The following is a 19,292-nucleotide window of genomic DNA, read 5'->3' on the forward strand; positions in this document are numbered from 1 at the left end:
GTAATTTTGTTCAAGGTTGCTCTGCTCAGCCTCTAGTGCTTATGGAGATCTTCATTCAAGACAAAGTCAAAAGAATTGGCAAAGTGTTGAAATTTGGCTCATTAACTATTATTACCCTATTTGCATAGGCAACTGACATGAGTTATTTTAGAAACAAAATTTGCTATGGCAGCTAGTCTATACTGTTATTCTAGGGGCCCAACTCTTTGGGCCTGGCTATCCAGCCAGTTTTTAACCCAATGAAGCGTACTGGAACTACCAGTAAGGAAAGGGAAATATATATATATATATATATATGAGTAAGCACTCCTAACTGGCCTTGCAAGAGAAGCAACCTTCTGTTTAGTCATCTTGCCTTGGAAAACATATGCCTGAGGGCAGATGTATCATCAGCTTTCACTTTAGAGGGAGAGGCTCTTTGCTCAGGGAAAAGGGGAAGGCTTGTACTTCATTCATGCTGAAGTGCACAAACTGCATTTACCACTTTCTCCTCAGAAGTAAAACCATCCACTTTCCATACAAATAGTAGGAAAGGAAAAAAAAAATCACAGCAAATGAGCACAGCAGAGACTGCTTAATTTCCCATGAAAGACACCTGTTCCCCTTCAGCACACAGCAGGGTTGGAAGAGATTATCAGTAAAGGGAGATGTTTCAAAGTTGGCAACTAGGATAGGAAGCAATTGTAGACACTGGGTGCTACCAGTGGAGATATCTGCAAGTGCTTCGTACCAAAAACACTGCTGCCATTATGTCTGAAGCCAAGGAAGTGTTTAATTTTGTGTCATATGAAAGAGGGAAGCTGCAGGCAAAATGAGTTATATTTTACAATATGCTTAGTTTCCTACATGTGTTGTTTAACAGAAAATAAATTTGCTGTTTGGCAAACAGAACTTGCAGATTACAAGCCTAGCTGTTGTTTTCTCTAAAAAGAAACCTTCTGACAATTCCAAAGTTTTCAAGCATGCCTCAGGTAAGTGATGTGATTTTGTTACTGTGTTTTCAAACTTTGTGCACAGATTTATTACAGGGCATAGTCTTTAAAACAAAAACTCCCTGAAACCTCTGACGCATAGTAAGTTCAGGTCATACATCTATGAAGTGTGTGTAAGAAGAAAGGATGAGATTAGAGGGTGTTTTCCATTATTCTCTACTTCCAATTTTGTGTGGTCATTTGAGAGGAAGGGACAGCATTTAAGGTATGAGGAAGGCTGGTCTAGAGATGAATGAAGCATAGCTTTTCTGGAGGCCAAGCATCTTGAAACAGTCTAATTTTTACTGTGGGAGAATTTTATATACAGATGAGAAAGAGGAGTATAATCAGGAGTAATGAGGTGATGTAAAGAAAAGAGAATTTTGGCAGAATTTCAGGAAGTCTTTCTGGCTGTTGTAGTAGGCTGTGGAATATTTTGGTCTATCAAGGAAGTAGTGGAAACTATTGTTTGAAATGTTTAAAGCAAAGCTAAACAAATTTCTAATAAATATGCTTTAAGAAGTAATTAAATATTTGCAATGCTGATGCATATTTAAGCTTATGAATTTTTTTTCCATCTGTGAATAACAACAAAAAAATAACCCTACAAGGAGTTTACCAAAAATACTTGACATTTTAGAGGACTCTATAGTTTTATTGTAAGCATGCTTTTGTAAATGTTTGTAGGTTTTATTTTTTATTTGTATTCACTGTGAAATGTCAGGAGTAGTGCTTCCTAAACAATTCTACGTAGATTTCTAAATGAAAGAAAAGGTTGTGTTCGGAATAGTTGTTTTTTTTTTTTTGCTAAACTTTAAAAGAAAGAAAATGAGGTTGTTTTTTCCTTGTCTTCCTTTATCTCATCCTCCTGGTGTGTTTTGTGAAGGACTGAAATGTGAGGACCAACTAAGTCATTTAATATATATGTATATCCAAAGTGATTGAAAACCACTTCATTATTTGAGAGCTACAGTGCTGAGTTTCAGGTAGTACTAGTACAGAAAAGGGGAAAAAAAAATACTGCCAAACTGAAAACTATATGAAGAAACCTGGAGGACACAGAAATGAACAGTTCCAGTGTCTGCAAGGTGTGCAATACTTTTGCCTCTCCTGAGAGACAGTAGATGTCCCTGTCCACTTGTAAATCACAATTGCACAGCATGCGTTTTGCCCACTTGAGACACCCTCATGTAGAGATCTCTGTTGTCAAAAATCCAGCATTCTAAGTAATGCAAGGAAGTACTCCTCAGTCCCCCTTTATTGTACTCTGCACTGTGAAAAGTTAAGGGTTTTCTTTCCTATAATATATAGTTTGGTTCCATCACTGTTAGAAGACTTTTAAAACGTCCAACTTTTTTCCCTCCAGCAAGCAAGACCAGTAGTGTTGGGTTGAGGTTTTCCAGTGTACCTCTACAAATCAAGCCGTCTTTCTGGAAGAGGTGGTGCTTTGCTTTGTACATATATTTGTTTACCTTGGGAGCTCTTTGGGGCTGGGCAGCCAGGGCCTTGCAGGGTACCTGTGTACAAATAACTCTGAACCATGACTGGTGCACTGACACAAGTTGTCGTTGTGTAAAAATAAGACATAGCAGACCCATCTGGGGCAAGAAAAAGACATGCAATCAGCAGAAGTTAACATCTGTGCTGGTCTGGGTTGATTGACCTTGTGGACAGCAAATTTAGGTGGCAAGTGTCGACCTGTGTCACAGATTTCTTCTCTGTGTTCCAAATCAAATGTTTTTAGTTTAACTGGTAAACATTTGGTTTCTCATTAATAAAACCCCAGAGAAGGAACTCCTTTTAGATGGTCTATGTTTAACATATAAGTATAGCATAAAAGTACGACAGAAGATTCCTGCCAGAACTTTGATGTAGGCAAGTAGTACACAAGTATGGTAGGCAAGCACTATACAAGCTGACAGAGATGTCAGCTTGAGTTTTTATCAGTACTTTTTCACAGAGGGAGCTCTATTTCATATTTCTCTGCTAGTATGACTTAGGGTAGCACTGGTGAAATTGGAGACCATGACTAGCCACTGGTCAAAATAGAGAAGCTTCGGTCTTCCCAAACGAAGCTGGACAGCTTGGTGGACATTTTTTCCTTCCTCCTTAATACTGTTTTTAAAGTAGTTGCTGTTTCTTTACATGGAGTTTGTGCAAATTTGGCCTGAAAAATAGGTGAGTAGGTCTGAAATGGATGCATATCCAACAGCCTGAATTTGGATTTCCTACCGAGGAGGTTGGTACTGCAATTTCAGGTAATTCTTAAATTTACTCACCTATGTATTTTTGTGATGTCCTAAATGTACCATGCCACCTTACACAGCCTAAAGTTCTTCTAATCCATCTCAGCCGAACATTTTCCCAAACCCAGCTACTGGGTCCAACAGTGCTAATGCCAGTTAGGAAACATGATATAGAAAGGGAAAGGGGAGAAATTGTCTGGCTCTGTTTTTCTTCACTGCATACATAGACAAAAGTGTTGTTACACATTAAAAGAGTTTTTCTTTAGGCTATTTTGTCAGAAGTAGCCTATCCAAATATAAAGCATGGATTTTTTATTTTGTTTATTTTTGGGTGCTTAGGAGCTGGGAAGAGTTGTTGTTACTTTGTGAAGCATAAAGAAATGTATTATCCAGGAAAGGCACTGGTTAAAAGAAACTTACTATGCTTCATTTCACCTGAGAAACACTAGGTATATTAAGTTTATTTTTGCCTGTCTTGCTGATTGTCCTTCTCAAACATAGAGATTCCTCATCCCTGTAACTGGAGAGCAGAGGACTAAAGCAGTTTTCTCCTTCCCCAATTTTAAAATGTTTCCCTTTCCAAGTGATGTTTTCTTCCTGCTGTTTCCACTAAAGCAGTGGACATTTCCACGAGGTACACAGCCAGGCAGGAGAGACCTGTGCGGCCCCCCAGACTGCTTATTTCTGTAAATTCAAAGAGCCTGTCAAGCTTCTGTCTATAGCTCTGAAAAAAAAGTGAGCTGATAAATACCCAGGATTTTGGCTGAAGTTAAGAGAGAGTGCAGATATTCAGCTTCAAAGTCCTGTTTGAAGAACCTAGATGGTCCTTTTTAATCACGCAGCTAAAAGGAAAAATCCTCATTTTTCTCAGAACACGGACAAAAGTCCTTTTCTCAAGCATGAACACCTGCTTTTAAACACAGAGTCAAAAATATTAGAGGCTCAAGATAGATTTTAGGTCTTTGAAAACTGAAAACAATATTATTTTTTCTGCCTAAAGATGTTTTAATTTATTAACTCTTCTCTAGCTAAGAAAATTTCCATGCCTCTTTTGAGGATCGGATAATATTGGTAGATTAATGGAAGACTTTGCAAGTCTTCATATGGAAGATTTCAACAGTGGTCTTTGTTTTGACACAGCAAAATGAAAAACTTTGAGTAATTCTATATAATTGCTGTTGGCTCTGTTTGCTTTTCAGAGAGTTGATGTCAATGGTCTCTTCCCACTCCACCCCAATTATAGAAAGTAAACTTTTTAATTTGATCCCTACTTTTTCTATGCCAGATAGCAATCTGGACCTTGGAGAGAGAAGGAAAAAAAAAAAAAAACACTGCACCCTCTCTTCTGTTTAACACACAAATCATCTGAAGTAAATGTTTATGCTATTTGATGTAGGACTGAGTTTTGAAATAGCAAATCCTAAACATAATAGTTACAGCCTGATACGCCTTAGCTTGATTTTCAAGATTAGATACATGCAGAGCTGCAAAGAGTTACTAGCACTCCAAGCATTCTTTTCTTTTTTTTTTTTTTTTTTGAGTGGGGAGAGGGAGATTTTTCATGCCTTTATCCAGTGCATTGGTTATTTGCAACCTGTGGTGGAAATGAGTCTTCTAACATGAGAAGGGTCCTTAAGGCATTGCTGCGTGATTACTGAGGAGTGCTAGTAATACGTTCAGTGACTCTGCTATGTGTGTGAGGGCTTTTGAAAGCCTTATCTGTGTTGGTTTAAGCAGAAGATTGGGAAAATGCTTTTTCTGAGGAGTTTTTGAAGGCAAGAGCTCCAAGTGAAAGTGGTTTAGATGGACTGGCACTCTAAGGAACAGTGTTGAAGGAGGAGGCAAGTGTCCATTGGCTTTCTCCCAGCTGTCTTCGCAGTGACTGCTCCTCATGTGACTGCAGCCAAAACTATATGAACTCCAGTATTTGGAGTTCATCACATTCACTTTGAAGTAAATGAGGGGTGCTTGCATCTCAGCAGCACAAGGCAGCAGACAGGTGGTGATGGGCAGATCCAGGCTAAGTACTGTCTTTTTTGCTACTAACACAACTGGGAAGGTGTTGCATTTCTATGTTCCTGAAAGAGGAGTTATACCTTCCTAGATAAAAATGGAAACAAATAAATAAACTAACATACAAAACAAAAATCAGAAATCCATCCAGGCTACTGTTTCCTGCTTTTTCCCTGACCTTCTCCATGGGAGGCGTTTTTGTGTGGTAAGATAGGCCTTTCCATATGTAGAACTGCACATACAGTCACTACAAAAAATGTTAAAAAGTAGGGAAGTAGCACTGTCTTAGGACGTAGAGGGTACCTTTTTCTCTTCCTTCCATTGTCAATGCCTCATCCCCTCAAACCTACCCCTACATCCATCACTGTCCTTGGGAACACTCTTTCGATTAGCTGCAGCAGGCCATGGATAAGTGTCTAGGGTGGGATACCATCCTCAGTGGAAGGAGGAAGGACCAAACAGGTTTTGGTCCTAATTCTATTTTGAGCTAGGTTTTTGTTAAGAGTCAAAACAAGTGTTGGATGAAAGAGTGGTTCTGTATGTGAGCATATGCTTAATTCCTTGTGAGTGGCCAGCTATGAATCTTGTGCCTTCACATGATCAGTACTGAGCCAGACATCACAGTGGTGATCTGCTCAGTATTGCAGCAAATGTCCTGGGAAAGGGCAGCTTCTCCTGCCTCATCTGCCAGGCTTTTTGGTTTATGACCTGAGCATCTGTGATGATTTTGCTTTCTGTTTGATCCTCAGCCTTTTGATTTATAATTACTTGGTCCCAGTTTTATGTAAATAAATTTCTGAAATTGTTTTGTACAGCCTCCCAAGATGTAATGAGCTTCAAATGAATAAATTACACACCTGAGAACAAAGGATATGGATAAATAAAATTGCAAGAGGATAAATCTCAGGAAATATCCTAGCCACTCCTTTGTCTGGATAATTTCTGAGGAGAGACTATTTAAGTCTTTTATTTCCTCATCAGATGTTTTAAAAATTCCCTGAAGCATATTGTGGTAGAACAAAAGCCTAAATAATCATAATTCTTGCCAACACCAGTCATTCTTGTAAAATTCATGCCTTGCATCTGTTTCTGTAGTCTTCAGATAAATCAGCACCCTCTCACAATATCCCTATAAAGCAAAGGATAGCTGCAAGTTGCTTAGCTGTGTGTTAAGTGGATTTGTCAGCTCTCCAAAAGCAGCTGCTGGTCTTGCCAGGACAATTTCATGTCCACATCCTGAACTCTCAACCTCATCCAACGCCATAATTTCTGTAACAATCATCTAATCATCATGACCACCTAGTATCTTTCATTGGGTTTAAAAAAAAAAAAAGAGCTTTTTTTTCCTCCTACCCCAGCCACATGCGTGTGTGTGTATATATACAAGGGGAAATATGAACACCGTCTCTTTCTCTTTGCTAGTCTAAACTGCATTGTTCTTTAACTGTCACATGTTGTGAATCCAAAACTATCTCAGATTAAAGAACACTTCAGACTTAAAAGAGAAAGGGTTAGATAGATTTTCAGGACAATGTGCATCCTGTAGCTACCATGGATGTAACCTGCTATAGTTTTATTCAGTTTGCAGAGATATCTAGCACTGTCCATGAGGCCTCCTGTGTCCTCCTCCTCTGGCCTAGGCCTGGTGGCGCACACCCTAGTTGCACCAGTGTTTTCATCTCCTGTTTTTTCAGATATTCTGAAATTGGTTTCACAGCAGAATGAGCTGGAGGAGACCAAGGACCCACTGAAATGCTCTTTGGATACAGCCAGTCTGCTTGAGAAGATCAGTGAGGAGAAGTGTGGACCTACACCCTCAAGTAACACCTGGACAGAAGGCTGGGGGACCACCTAGATCTGGTGGTAGATCCCTTGACTTATATTCATGAACTGCTTGGCATGTAAATCTGTAACCTATTTGTCCCTACTCTTAAGAAGAATGTACTTACTGGGCAACATTTTACAGACAATTCAGTCTTTTTCATGGATACAATAGGCAGAGTCTCGCTCTGGGACAGTGCCCATGACTTTGGGTTCCTTGGCCTGCCTGAAGGACCTGGCACAAAATACTCATTTACCTATGGCACGCAGTTAAAGAGACTGGTATCTTCTATTTGTTCTTTTTGGTTGGCAAGTAACTTTACTACAGAAAGATTGTGAAGACTTTCAAATCCTACTTTCTGTATATTTTTATTTGTTATTTTACTCCTCAAATTCAGCCCAGCATGAGACTGTATTTGAAGGATCCTAGTGTCATCTATCAGTGGGTCGGAGTTAGAAATGGCAGCTGATGAATGTTGTAATATCTACTCTCCCATCCCCACAAATACCACCTGGTGCAAAATAGGTGGTGTCACAAGATGGCTTTGCCATTTGTTACCCAGATCCAAAGCACAGAAGTGTCTATCTGGTATTAGTTGAATGTCTTTTTTTTTTCTCCTGTTCCATTTCATGTTCTTGCTTTACAGAGTCGTTCCAGCAATACTTTATAGTCACCTCTAAGGAGCAAATAGAGTATTTAATTTTTTCAGTTCCTTGCTGTAGTTTATTTCATGGGAAATTTAACAAATCATCTATAGTTAAATGAGGTTCTTTACAATGTGTAGGATTTATGTGGAATTTGGCAGATTCAATTTATTTTATTGCATTTTCTTCCTGGACTACCTGGTAAAAGGGTGAAAATATTCACCTGTTTGAGATTTACAGCATATGTGATAAGTCTTCAACAGATGTGAATACACATAGCTTTCAGCAGCGTGGCATACCGCTTGCTAATCCAACAGCAGCTGTAGCTGTTAGTGTAATTACTCCTGTAAGATTTTGCTCAAAAATGAGCACCGTCTTCAACTGTTTCTACTTTGTAACAGCTTAATAGAAGGCTGTGTATGGCAAACAGCAGCCAGAAATCTGATGAGCAAACCCTGAGAGCAGCAGACTGTGTTCAGTGGAATATGAGTGCTGCACTGAGGACAGCAGGCTGAAACATTTATTATCTGCACAAAACCAGAATTCTAGGAATCCCTATGTATAATTTAGGGGGGGGGGGGGGGGGGGGTTTAAAATTGAGAGAGCTTCAGGGTAATTTCTATCCAAATAGATCTAGTATGTTTGTGTGCTGCTGAGACGGGGTTTTCACGTTATGTATACATTTTTAGGGAGTGGTAGATTCTTTTTGGGTTAAAAACAAAAGAGTAAACAAAAGCAAACTTCCGAAAGACCTCTCTGACCACTTTTTTTCTTTCTTGCTTTGCAGTTTTTGCATGTAAAAGTACCAGCATTTCAAAATAGTTATAAGGATCATAGATGTTCAGGAAAAATACTTTAAAACTAAGGCTTGTTTCTTTGGTTATATTGAAATAAGCAATAAAGGCTGGCTTTTAGCAGAAGAAATGTGCAGGAAGATTATACACACAGACAAATGAAGGCATTGAGATATTAAAGAAAAAAAAATCCTGAAGATTCAGAACATCATTTTGAAGCAAAAGATAAAAATCAACAATGAAACTCATACATTTTGGAAAGGAGAAAATGCAGCAAGTAGAAGCAGATGCAGGAGGATTTCTTCTATAAAATAATGGTGAGAATTAGGATGAGAGTACGTTAATCCACTGGTGAACCAGAGGACAGACAGGAATTTGGAAAATGGACAGAACAGTGCATAAAAATGACCTGGAGGAATTGGTTAGTGCTGTTTAATATTTATCTAATTCCTCTGACATTAGCCTAGATTTGGTTTGGGTATGTAAGTGAGTGCATATGTCAGTCTTCATGTCTAATAGAATATTGCTTTAAAATGTTTCCTTGTTTACTGGAAGCCCACTGCAGAACCTCAGGAGCTTCCCCACATCAGCTTTTTGCTGCCTTTTCTTTGGATGTATCTGACAAATACCCGGAGTATCGAAGCAGCTCAATACTGATAGTATCAGCTACTGGTGAGAAGTGGGGGCTTGCTTTTACAACACGCCAGTAATTTGCTTCTTTGCCTCTAGAAAAGAAACCTCTGAATTCTGCTTGTCGGAGTGCATGTGATTGTACAGATGTCTAAAAGAGAGCAGGGAGCTTAAAATGCCCCTGTAAGCAGAAAAAAAAAGTGTATATAGATGGGGCAGCTGAGTTACACTTGCAGACTATGTGTAAAGCTTGTGGTTATCCCTCATGGTGCCAGCAGCTGTAGTCAGAGTTACACTGAATAAATTTAACAAAACTGTAAAAATGAAATAATTTCAGTACTTGCTATACATGTAGAAATATTTGTCAAAAACAAGCACCATGCAGCTGGTATAGAAGCAGCCCTAAGGAGGGCAGAATAAGATTAGAAGAAAGGGGAAAGAAGAGAAGTCAAATTCTTGCAGTAAGGAAAGCTGAAACAGAACTCACTTTGGTGCAGTGCTATGTGGTCTCTTCCTCAGTGCACAGGAGCCTCTCTGAGTGCTGATCTCTGTGGAAAAGGCTCATATATACTGTTTATTAATATGCAAACCACTCCCCGTGACAAGTATGCTATCATGATTCTCTCTTTCACACACACATACACACACACCCCAAATGCATCATTTCCTTGGATAACAAGCAAGCTCTTTGGGACTTTTTTTTTTAAACTATTGCAGTAAATTGGGTACTGGAGTTTTTCAGCTTGTGTTCATGGGCAAGAAATACTTTGAAATGCTCTTTGGGGTAAAAAATAAGTAGGCATCTGAATGGTCAGACAATGAGGATTTGAGCAAGATGTATTTATTTATTTATTTTTAATTAAAAAATAAAAGGCATGGAGCAAGCCAAGAAATGTCTTGGCTATATTAGATTATCTCTAACTAGCACAAAGCCCTTCAGATCTGATCTAAGTATAAAACAACATATTAAATAGCTGCAATTACATTAAAACAGAGGAGCCAGAAATAAAAACAACCAAAAAAAAAAAAAAAACAACTTCCAGGCCTTTTTCATAAAGAACTAAGTGATTTAAGAGGTGATTGTAGTTGTAACCAGCGAAGAAGGGGAAAGAATATTCTAGCAAACCCTGTGCATGAGTAATGCACATTAGTAGTCAGAGCTCTGTGAAATTACTGGTCCTTATCTTATCTCTTATTTTTTTCCCTCCTTTCTCCAGTTCATTTGTACTTTGACCTTAACAAAGTCTGTTCAACTTTGCTGTGCTTTGCTTTTCTGTTTGTGTGTGACCTAAATGCAGTGGTGTTGGAGAAAGGCTTGTTGGTGTTAAAGGAATAGGTCTGACTTGTGCCTCACAGATCTGTTTTGGAGTTTCATTCATTTTTTTGTAAGTCAGTGGCTGTCAGTGCTCTTTGCATATGCAGAGAGCTGCACTAACCAAAGCACTCACCCCTGTGATAAGGAGGTGCCAGATCCTTGTAGCTTGCACCATCAGTCACTTGCTGCAGGTCAACCCATTTCCATGCAATAAATCTATTCCAGCGGTGTTAGCAGCTGAGCTTTTAGTCACCACCATTTTTTACAGCTGAGAGACAATTTTATCAAAAAACAAAATAAACAACAACAACAAAAAACGTTTTAATCAGGGCTGGTATAATCTGAGTTCTGAGCCAAATTTCTAGGTTAACCTTAATGGTGGCACTTCCTTGCATTTGAGCTTGCCTTGAATTTGCAGCGCAGCTTTATGCTTTAATGTTCCTTTCCTCCAGTGTGTCAATGGAATTGGGGTAGTTTTGAGTACATCCCAAAGACGGAAGTTAAAACAGGTTTAACTAAAGCCATATTTTACTAGCTTTTAATTGTTCATTAAATATTTAAAGCTGCCTAAGGCACCATGGCAATTCCTTCAGTTGCAGAGAAGCAGCTGGGAATTCCTCTTTCCATTTCATTAGCAGAAAACTGAACTGATATTTGTGGTTCTCAAAAACTTTGCTTTTGGCGAAGATGTAAATGGATCTAATAGGAAACAAACTTATCTCAAATATTTGCAAGGTTTTGAGCCACTATGAAGTTTATTTTAGAGTGTGGAGTACAGACTCATGTTGAGGGTTCTGGTTCTGAACCCTTTTAAAGGGGAAATAGAAGGAATTTTCTGGGAATTGTTTTTAACACCGGGCAGCTTGTTCCTACCTTGGCTGGATTACGTGGTAAAGAATGCATGGTAAGAATACCAGTAATTTAGCTTTTGCTTTTAATGTGAGGTGATTAATGAGTTAAATCTGTACCTTCCCTCCAAAAGTTTTCTATGTTTAGTTGGTATAAAGCACAAGCACTTCTTTGCACTAGGATCATGCCTCAAATGAATTACAAGGTAGTAAAAAAGCCCTTTTTTTACTTTACCTGTAAGAAATCGAGGAGAAAAGCTCAGCAGCCTGTGGCAGAACTACACTGTAAGATTTATAAATATTGCTTTACAGAAGCACTTGTTACTCAGGTGAGCACAGCTTTTTACAGGATCAGAGGCAGGTTTATTCTTCTGAAGAAAAAAAAATCTTCTCTGCTACCTGCTACTCACTGCACATGTGAACAATGAAATAAATTCCTGTGCTTCCTAAAATCAGAACAGATTTGTGCCTGTACGTTTAAAATAATGAAGTTGGTAATGCATCGAACAGATTTAACCTTCGCTTCCTCTGGTTGTGATTTCTTGCAGATTAAGCTCTCCATTTATGTTGCCCTTTCACCCTGTAACAGCTGTTGACAGAATGAAAAAATTGATGGACTGCTAGTTGCATGCAGTTGGCCTGGGACTGTGTATCACGATTTGTTGCATGAGGGCTTTTCATCTAAGTGATATTTTGCTTCTGTATATCTTCTGGAAGCTTTAGGACTGTGAAAACAAACTGGTTGAGGTTTTGGTCTGTAAGTGAGGATCTAATCTGGGTGGAAAGACATCATTTCAGATCAGTCATCACCTCATCGCTGTCCATGGCAGAGGTGTTTTCTTAGGAGAATCTGCTGCCCTGCCACCGAGAAGGTTGCATTTTAGCCCTTTGCCCTTTGGTGATGGAGAAACCTCTGTTTTTCTTGTGGCTGGCTGCAGCCTACACTGGTGAGCCCTGCGGAAAGCTCTGCAGACATGTGTTTGGGTATTTCGTAGAATCACCAAGTCAGTTCTCTGTGCATGTGATACATGGATATGAAGACATTTACTGAATGACCTCTTTTCTTCCTTGGTCAGCACCGAGCCTTTCCAGTCTGTTTGAAAGCCCTAGATAAATGCAGAGGAAGCCACATGGATTAAAACTAAATCCAAGATTTAGCTCAGCAGATGTCCCTTTCAGAGCATTCACAGGGTGTTATAGGATCAGTGCAGTACAGCCCACGTCTTTCCTCATCATCCCCTAAGCACTGAAGGACCATTCCCCTGGCTACTGAATTGCTGTCAGCTCTCTTTGCTGGTTACTGCTCCACCTTGCATCCCAACGTTAGTAGTTAGGCAGAAGGTTTGAACTAAGATGCAGCATTATTTTGTGCTTCTGCCCAGCTGCAAGCCTGGGTGGTGAGACATTGCTGCGCGTGTCAGGAGGAACATTTGCAGCAGAAGGGTCCTCGACTGCTCAAGCCAGAAGTTTTGCTGTCTCTATAGAAGTAGTCATCTCCACTTCCTTGGAATTTATCTCACCCAGCCACCCTTGCCTGTTTGTTTTATGAATTAGAGCATTTTTCTTTTACTACTAAATGTTCATTTGCTCAAGTCATTAAGTATAAGATATAGGAGATGAATAATACTACCTTTTATAACTTTCAGTTCCCTAATGAGGAATACTGTGTCTGTACTCAGAAACCTGGAAATGCAGCAGTGACAGTTGGCCTTTTATGTTTGTATGTAACAGAGCTCAGCATTTTTTTCTTCTCTTTTAGCAAATGGTAAATTCAGCCAGAGAAATTCAGCTTCAGACTGATTTAATGTTTGGGAAATTCAACCTAAATTTACAAGAGGTTTTGCTCAAAGAAGAAAGTATGATGTCAGAATTGAAAATACCAGGTTGGTATTGAAAATACCATTTTGGCAAAGTTCTCACATTTAAAATCTTCATGGTGAATTACTGCATACTGAATTACTAGTGAATTAATTTTTTAAGAAGTGTACAGAAAGGGTCATGAATGCATCTGGAAGATTATCCATGCATAGCTGTCCCTCCAACATCACTGGAGCTTTAGTTAGAGGCAAAGTTTAATGATCAATCAGATCTAATGTGAGCTGTGCAGCTTAAAGAAGCAATCAACAGACATTTGCCATTTGGAGGCTTGGGGTTTAATTGGTAAATTTATTTCTTTGCCCCTGGCAGCAGAGAGCTTTTGTGCAAAGAAGACACAATTCAGCATGGAGACACAGACTGGAACTCCGTGGCATGTCAGCTGATGCCTTACCCATATCCGTCTGTGGTCTCTCTGCTTTATTTCCCATTACATTCTGCAGAAACTCCCACGTGGAACTGGAAAAAAAACATATCACGTCAGGGCCAGTCAGCTGCTTTTCATATTTCAATTAATTTTTTGTTTCTCTCTTACTTCTAAAAGGAAGTAAGAATTAAGAATTTAATATTTGTGTAAAAGTTTCAGAGGATAAGAGAGCTTTGTTCATTGTTTTATGCATGTGGTCAAACTTTTGATGAAAATTGGAGACACTGTCTGGATAGTTAAATCATAGGGTTTCATCCACGTATAGACCTTTGCATTTGTATCACATTACAATTGTTCATGTGAAGAAATCAGATGTGTTTTATGAGTAAGAGAATAATATCTGATTCACATAAGTAGGCCAACGTAATTAAATGTTAAACCTCATAATGTAACACAGTTTGTGCTGTTTCCCTGATTGGGTCCACATCAGTTTCAGCAGGGATATCATTGCACAAATGCATAACTTAACACAAAGAACACAAGCATTTAAAGAGCAACCTTCTTAAAAAAACATTAATCTGCTTCATTTCCTGGGCAAGTACTGAACGATCTTGCTAGGAAGCCCCGGGGTCATCCTGAGCAGACGCAGGGTTGGGGCAGGGAGGACATGCCCCCAGTCTGCAGATACACACGTTGAGGCTGAGGGAAGGGAAATCCTGCTCTTCAACCTTTTGAAATGTGATATTTCCCAAAAAATCTCTCAGAGTTGTCTTTTGTGATTCAGCAAAATGAATCATTCAATACTATAAACCAACATGGATCGTGACAAACAGGGTTTAAAAATGCTGTTTGTTTCATTTCTTTTCCAGATCGTTGCTGTGGGAGAAGTTTTCTGTTCCTGGAAACATGCAGGGGTGATCTGGCAAAGTAAGCAAGACAAACGAATCAGTCCATAAGGCTTAATTTTGCCACCACGCAATAGAGCTGTAGGTGCCTCATGAAGCATGTAAGTAAATGGTTCATCCCACCCAAAAGCCAGGTTTCCCCTTCTAAAGCAATCCACATAATCCCAGTAGTGACTTTCCATCAGCAACCGTTTTAATCATGGTAGAAGCCAGTACAGGTGTCTCCAAGCATAAATGCACTAGGGAAATGCTTGAGTCTGTTTTCAGAGACCAGGTGCACTTACCTAATCCTGCAGCTAGCCAACATCTAAGGTCCACTGTGTCCCAAAGGTACGGTTATGTTGAAGGAGGTTAGGTGCAGTGTATGTACAATAATATATAAGAAAATCTCATTGAAAATACTAGTTGAGGAATGAGCTTGTTTAGCTGAAACACTGGATGTCTTTGATTAATGGTTAATTCTGAGAAAGAATTAACTCCAAGAAATTGAGGCAGTTCTTGGAACTGATTACAGGGACAGGAAGTAGAAGTGATGAATCTGTCCCTGTGGACCAGAAACTAATTGAACTCAAAAGCCAGGAAAGCTTTGAGTGTAGAAGTCAGCAGAAAATTAACAGAAGTCAGTAGAAAATAGCTACGGAGTTATGAGCAAGGAAATTGTCCATTTATGCTTTTGTGCTTAAGGAGAAAGGGATTCTGTATGTTCTGCTTCTCAAAGACCATGGCAAAATAAATAGCTCTTAATCTCCTATTTGGATTTCTTTCTGTTCTGCTTTCTCCCTGAATTAAGCAGTAGTTTGAAGTGTTTAAACAGAAGCTGTTTAAACAGAAGCTACTCAGCTATTCTTTGTCTTACTTTTTCCATAGCTGGTATGAATTAAAGTAGGTAGGTAAAAGGGCCTCCTCTAGTCTTTGCCCCCATTTAATAGTCATGGCTTCTGAGATTGCAGATAAGCTCTTGCACAAGTGCATTTTGATCACGTAGTATGCCTGTTCCTCAGTGAGCTGGCTGTGCTGTGCATGAGCAACACACAGCATGCAGTACTTCTGTCTGGCTGAGGCTGAGGGGGACTTCTGATGCATGCTGCCCTGCCCCATGGTGCAACCACTTGGCCTCCCAGCCTTTCCTCCATGCCCTCGTTTGGGTTGGTGTGGTGTTCAAACCTGTGGGCATGCTGTTTTAAGGGTACATACTTGCAGTTATTTAAAGTTCTGTGCACAAAAATAACAGGCAAGCTTGTGTCTGGCAGATAGTTGCATTCCTGATTTGCCCATAGGAAGCAAAATACAAAGCACGGTGGGTATACCTGGAGGCTGTTTCAAAATCTAGCCGTGAATATCTCCATCTTATGCTTGTCTGCAGTTGTTGAGGCTTAAATGTATGAAGGCAGTGTCTTTTGTTTAGAGGCTTAAAGTGCAGCAGAAGGGAGCTGGTATTTGTCTGATATCAAACCAGGTGCAAAACAGCAGAACTAATTGTAAATCAACAAATACCAAACACGATTAAAAAGATAATCAGATGGGGAAAACTCTCCACCCTGTGGTGGAGACAACCTAAATAGTCCAGGCTGAGATAGCTTTTCCTTTCCCACATGCTGTTGCAATGGATATTAGGAAGAATTGGATATTAGGAAGAATTTCTTCAGGGAAAGGTTGGTTAAGCATTGGAACAGGCTGCACAGGGAAGTGGTGGAATCCCCATCCCTGGAGGTATTTGAGAGAGATGTGAATCTGTAGTCTCAAAGATGTGGCAGTAAGGGATGTGGTTTAGTGATGGGACCTGGTAGGTCAGGTTGATGGTTGGTTGAAGGTCTTTTCCAAACTAAGTGACTCTATGATTCAGTCTGTTTCCATTCTGGTGATCTTCCATCTGTGGATGAAGGCAGAGAAGTGTGCTTTAAGACTCCCAACTTGCAGCTCTGGATAACGGAGGACCTGTTTTCACGGGTACCAGAGAGCACAAAGTATGTGTGGTACCTGGAATGATGATCTGGGTCAAAACACGATTTCCAAGCACATCTCATTTGATGTTCTCTCTCTGATAACCAGACACAGCGGTAATTATGAACGTGCAGAGCAAAACTGCAGTATTCTCTCTTTATATTACCTCTCTATAAGCAGAAGGGGAAAAATACTATATTTTCTGCTAATGTTCTCATTTCAGCTTTGGGGAGATAAGTGCCTCAGATATATTTGTATAGACAAGATGAGTAATTGGCTAGAGATATTTCCTCATAGCAGTACAGTTTCCAAAGTGACATAGCTGGAGGAAAGTGACATAGCTGGAGGAAAGTGACATAGCTGGAGGAAAGTGACATAGCTGGAGGAAAGTGACATAGCTGGAGGAAGTCACTTTGGGGTAAAACGATCTTAAGTAACCCTAATTATATTACTGTTTCACATCAGTACAACTTCAGTGCTTTGAGCTTTAATTCATATGAAGACGAGAGCTTGCCCCATTAGGATGCCTAGATTTGTTTTCTTTTCTCCTCAGTATAACAGGAAATAATGTGAAATACATCCAACTTTCACAGAGTTGAGCCTTCAAGGTCAGAATCAGTACTTTTATTCCCTTGTTCAAGTAAGAATGCCTTCTGTCTTGCTGTTGTTTCCCTTGCATAAATTTGAAATGGTTGAGATTCCTTTTTGGCAAGTTGTTCCTAAGAGGTTTCTGGTTTTCATTGCTTAATCCTCCACCATAATGTTGTGAAAATGTTTATTTCTGCCCTTCCTCCTCCTCCCAATTTTCTTATCATGAGATTCAGATAACACAACCATCTTTAAATAAATAAATAGTAATACTTTCAGATAGCCATCACCCCTCAAATTTTTGTTCCTCTCATTTCTTTCTTTTTTTTTTTCCTCCATAAAATGTAGAATTGTAAGGAGTGAAAATCAGAAAATCTTCCCTTTTTGACAGCTGTGGTCATGCAGCTGATGCATTCAGCAAATATTGACTGTGAGAATGCTAAATGGGCTACATGTATTTTGCTGTTAAATGTATAGCTCTATTTTTTTTGTGTGATTCTTAAGTACAGAAAGTGGCAAACTGAAGTGGTGTTTGCACAGAAGCTCACTGACTGCTTTTGCTGCTTGAGCTGGGAGTCTTATCATTAAGACTATTAATGATATTCACCACTTAGAGGGTTAGCCAAGGGCAACACGGCACTTCATCAGAAATATTTCTAGTAAGATTTGGGTGGGATTGATGTCTGAGAAACCTTTGTTAAACAGGAAGAAAAAAAATGCACCATGTGAAAATACTAAGATCTGCAGAGTTATAGACGTTCATATTTTTGTCATTGTCAACTGGGGGAAGGAAAAATACTTGAAAGTTGATGTAAAACATTTGATTCACTCATACATATTTTGGACCATTACACCCACTCTCATAAAATTGTAGGAAAACATAAATTGCTTGGACTGCAACTATTTTGATGTCTTACTCAAAATATTTGCTGTAATCTTAAGGCTTTCGCAACATCTTTATCTGTAAGTGTGTTTTTCTTAGCTAAAATAGATCTTTCCAAGAGCGTTAAGTACCTGTGTAAATTGTCTTTTGTCTCCACGGTGGCTTCTTTGCTGTTTTGATAACTGAGATAATTTTTTACCTGAAATTTCTTGTGGAGTTCTAACCTATTTGGAAATGTCTTACTGGATGGCACAAGGTTTGACACACAACACTGTTTTATGCTAAGCATCAATACGTGAATATGCAACAGCCCATGAGTAGTAGAGGTTCCCCTAATCTCTCCCTACACTAAATAATCACTGCACTTCTGCAGGGGACTGAAACTGAGACAAGTTAACATATCTTCCTGTTTTTTTTTTTTTTAGGTGCTCTTTTTTTTTTTCTGGAAACCATGATGAAACCACTCACTAGTTCAGACAATGCACCCTTTTGTTTCTACTGATTCAGACAGCATCAGGAAGAGAGGGAAGCAGGTTGCAACATGGGGCTTGGAAGGGATGACTGTCTTGGTAGGGTGGGGCTGAACATCAGACCTGGGTTGCACCAGACGGGTTGCATGCCTGAGGACAAAACAGAGGTATTTGTCCAACCCTAAATATTATTCTATCAGTCCAACAACTTGCCTGCAGGCAGCTTTCTCACTTCTTTACCCATCTCCTGACCTGCCTGAATGAATGACTGGGGGAGTTTTGCTTATGCAGGTAACCTCTGGAGTCTGGGAGAAGACACCCAAGCCATCCCAATCACTGCATCTCCTGACATGAGACAATACCGTATCATTTCCTTCTGTGATGTGTGTGAAGAGCATAAAGTCTCTTTAAGTGGTAAACATGATCTGCTTCTCACCACGCAACGCATAACCCAAACAAATGGATTTCCTGTCTTCACGCAATAGGAAAACATTGTAGAATATGTTCAGCATGCTGCATCTGTCTCTTCTTCCATACTGAAATTCTTCCTACAGAGTGCTTTCTTCTTCAAAATTGCCACTTAGAGTAAAATGTCACTAAACTTATTAAATGCCTGTTAAGTTTTCTTTTAGTCAAGCTCTGTCATTGTACAGGCTTTCAGTACTATACTTTTGTTTTTTCTACTAAAGAAACAGTAAAATCATTGAAGATTTTTTTTCTGATTTTTTTTTACTATAGTATTGAAAGAAATGCAAGTAGCTTTGTGTGTTCTTGAGAGTTGATATAATATTTTATAAACTTTTGAGAGCTGTTGAGCTAAATTAACTGATATTAAAATTGTATGTTTAAATGAACAATCAGCTTCTTTAAATAAGGAAGCTGTTGATGACAATATTGATGACTCTGACCATGAGTGAGGACAATTCTGGCCAGAAAGGAAATGCAAGGAGTCCACAGGCAAAAATCCATTTACAGAGGTA

General features: G+C 39.3%; 1 protein-coding gene and 2 long non-coding RNA genes across 4 annotated transcripts in view; 1 reads left to right on the plus strand and 2 right to left on the minus strand.

Annotated features, from left to right (window-relative positions):
* The window catches only part of HPGDS (hematopoietic prostaglandin D synthase), a 25,341-nt gene extending 15,581 nt beyond the window's left edge, over positions 1-9,760 (minus strand). Inside the window, exon 1 of one of the 2 annotated variants that reach the window (XM_013189540.3) lies at positions 9,608-9,760. The gene's annotated coding sequence lies outside the window, so the exon portion shown is untranslated. The remainder of the gene's footprint in view (positions 1-9,607) is intronic. The other variant, XM_066996370.1, reaches the window with a different exon arrangement.
* Positions 649-14,805, plus strand: LOC106041242 (uncharacterized). Its single transcript, XR_010831269.1, has 3 exons — positions 649-971; positions 13,043-13,166; positions 14,395-14,805. It is a non-coding gene; the product is annotated as an uncharacterized lncRNA (long non-coding RNA).
* Positions 13,430-14,835, minus strand: LOC136790752 (uncharacterized). The gene is made up of 2 exons (XR_010831270.1): positions 14,715-14,835; positions 13,430-13,617 (listed from the first exon to the last, which is right to left on the minus strand). It is a non-coding gene; the product is annotated as an uncharacterized lncRNA (long non-coding RNA).
* Between the last annotated feature and the right edge of the window lie 4,457 nt (positions 14,836-19,292).

The sequence above is a fragment of the Anser cygnoides genome, chromosome 4, assembly GCF_040182565.1.
Source record: "Anser cygnoides isolate HZ-2024a breed goose chromosome 4, Taihu_goose_T2T_genome, whole genome shotgun sequence".
NCBI classification, from domain to species: Eukaryota; Metazoa; Chordata; class Aves; order Anseriformes; family Anatidae; genus Anser; species Anser cygnoides.